This window comes from Chiloscyllium plagiosum, chromosome 23, assembly GCF_004010195.1.
Source record: "Chiloscyllium plagiosum isolate BGI_BamShark_2017 chromosome 23, ASM401019v2, whole genome shotgun sequence".
Taxonomy (NCBI): Eukaryota; Metazoa; Chordata; class Chondrichthyes; order Orectolobiformes; family Hemiscylliidae; genus Chiloscyllium; species Chiloscyllium plagiosum.
The window spans coordinates 11,941,477-11,944,906 of NC_057732.1; positions in this window are offsets into that span (position 1 = coordinate 11,941,477).

Below are 3,430 nucleotides of genomic sequence, written 5' to 3' on the forward strand. Positions count from 1 at the left end.
GACCTGGCCGCCTCGCGGACTGGCAGTGTCATCTGTCTCTACTGTTTCCAAAAGATTCAACTTGTTCCTGACAGGTACTTCCCCCGGGGTCTCTTGCACCTGTCTCCTCTCTGCCTTCCTCAGCGTTTGCTCTCTTCTGCTCTCTTCTGGTACAATTGGTGTAATAACCTCGCTGAAGGTCTTGTCCAGAAAGATCTCGTTCTCTCGGATGAGCCTACGGTCCTCCAACCCTGAGCCCTCCAACCCTGGGAACATCCTTGGAAATCTTTTCTGAACCCTGTCAAGTTTCAAAACATCCTTCCATTAGGAGGGAGACCAGAATTGCACACAGTATTCCAAAAGTGGCCTAACCAATATCCTGTATGGCTGCAACATGATGTCCCAACTCCTACACCCAGTGTTGTGAATAATAAAGGAAAGTATACTAAATGCCTTCTTCACAATCCTATCTACCTGAAATTTCACTTTCAAGAAACTATGAACCTCCCAGTTCCTTCAGACCAAATGGTAGCCGTGGGTACCCGCATGGGCCCCAGCTATGCTTGCCTCTTCATAGGGTACGTGGAACAGTCCATCTTCCGCAGTTACACTGGCACCATCCTCCCCTTTTCCTCCACTTTATTGATGACTGTATTGGCACCACCTCGTGCTCCCACGAGAAGTTTGAACAAATTATCAACTTCACTAACACCTTCCACCCTGACCTTGAGTTCACCTGGACCATCTCGAATACCTCCCTCTCCTCCTGGACATCTCCATCTCCGACGACCGACTCAACACGGACATCTATTTTAAATCCACTGACTCCCCCAGCTACCTGGACTACGCCTCCACCCACCACACTTCCTGTAAAAATGCGATCCCTTACTCCCAATTCCTCCGCCTCTGCCATCACTTTCTCCCAGGAGGAGCAATTCCATTCACGACATCCAGATGGACTCCTACTTCAAGGACCGCAATTTCCCCTCCCACATGATCAACAATGCCCTCCAGCACATCTCCTCACTCCTCGCGCCTCTGCCCTTGAAACCCACCCCTCTAACCACAACAAGGATAGAAATTCCTCGGTCCTCACCTTCCACCCGACTAATCTCGGGATACAGCACATTATCCTCAGCCATTTCTGCCACCTACAATCAGACCCCACCACCAGAGATATATTTCCCTCCCCACCCCATCTGCATTCCGCAGAGACCATTCCCTCCATGACTCCCTTGTTAGGTCATGCCCCCTACCAGCCCACCCTCCACTCCCGGCATCTTCCCTTGCTGCCGCAAGAGGTGTAAAACCTGCGCCCACACCTCCCCCCTCACCTCCATCCAAGGCCCCAAAGTATCCTTCCGCATCCAGCAGAGATTTTCCTGCACATCCAACCACCTCATCTACTATGTCTGTTGCTCTCGATGTGGTCTTGTCTACATTGGGGAGACGGGACACCAACTTGCGGAAAGTTTCAGGGAACATCTCTGGGACATACGCACCAAACAACCCCACCGTCCTGTGACTGACCACTTCAACTCCCCCTCCCACTCCGCTAAGGACATGCTAGTCCTGGGCCTCCTCCCTCACCAAATGCAAGCCACCCAATGGAGGAAGAACGTCTCCTCTTCTGCCTTGGGACCCTTCAACCACACGACACCAACATCGACTTCACCAATTTCCTTATTTCCCCAATCCTCACCTCATCCTAGATCCAATCCTCCAACTTGGCAATGCCCTCTTACACTGTCCTACCTGTCCATCTTTGTTCCCATCTATCCATTACACCTTCCCCTCCAACCCATCACTCTCACCCCCACCTGCAGCTACCTATTGCCTTACCAGATATCTTCTCCCCACCCCTACTCCCAGCCTCCTATTTATTTCTTAGCCAAACCCCATACCCTCCCCCAAACACATTCCTGATGAAGGGCTTATGCCCAAAATATTGATTCTCATGCTCCTCGGATGCAGCCTGACCTGATGTGCTTTTCTGGTGCCACACGTTTCGATGATGAACCTGCACTCCAAGATCCCCAGGACCTTACCATTAAATGTATAAGGCTTGCTCTGATTGCTTTCCCAAAATGCAGCACCTCACATTTATTGAAATTAAACTCCATGTGCCACTCCTTAGCCCATTGGCCCATCTGATCGAGATCCCATTGTATTCTGAGGTAACCTTCTTCGCTGTCGACTGCACCTCCAACTTTGGTGTCATCTGCAAACTATACCTCCTACGTTCGCATCCAAATCATTTATATAAATGACAAAAAGTAGTGGACCCGACACTAATCCTTGTGGCACAACACTGTCACACACCTCCAGTCTGAAAAGCAACCCTCCACCACCGTTCTCTGTTTTCTACCTTTGAGCCAGTTCTGTATCCTAATGAGGCAACTTTTACATCTTGTGCACCTTTATAGCAGGTGCCAATGGGGAGAGAGGAAAGCAGTGAGGATTGAAGGGATGTTGAGAGTGAGTGATGGAGGAGTCCCATCAGGGCATTGTGGAGGGAATGGACTCTGTGGAATGTTGATGAGGGTTGGCAGGGAAGGTGTGTTTTGGTACTGGCATCATGCTGGGGTGGCAGAATTAGTAGACAATGTTCATTTGAATGCGGAGGCTGATGGTGCAAAAGTGAGGATGGGGAACCCTATTGTTATTGTGATATGATTGAAGGACCTGTCAACCACTAGTGGAGAGGAATTCTTGGCTGAGGAAAAAGGATGACAGATAAGTCTTACCTCTGAAGATGGTGGTATCATTGGAACAGATACAACAGAGACAGAGAAACTGTGAGAATTGAATGGAATCTTTACTAGTGTAGGCAGCATGTGAGAAAGTGTTGGTGAGGTAACTGTGGGAATCAGTACAGTTGTAATGAATATTGGTGCTTAAAGGAAGCAGATGGAGAGGAGAGTCAGGTCTTGTAGGATTCAGACCATAGGATAAATCTCCCAAAGTTTTTTTGTGGTATGTACAACCCTTTCTTATAATCTGCAAATAGTTTCAGAGATGTAATAAACTATTACAAGACTCTCTTGTTGAACCAGGAAGTAACTACAATTGCACATACTAGACTATATAATCCTCTAAAGAATCTATGCTCTTGGAAAATATTGATGGGAACACACAAAACAGGGATTTTACGAATTCAGACCTAAAACATTTGAGTAAAACCAATGCTATTGCCCTGACTTGCATTGAGGAAAATGGTTCCAAGAAAAATTCACCATTTTAAAAATCTTACCAAAATTTTTTTTTTGTAGTGCAGATGCACAGAACACAAATAAATGTAATTTGTATCAGATATAAGATCAGTCACATTGAATGAGATGTCAGAGTGTGAAATCGCACCTCCAGCATACAGAACTAGCAGAGTAGTTAATATAGCAGAATTCTATGCTGTTGGCACCACTGTGTTATTCATTACATTTGGATTTCACAT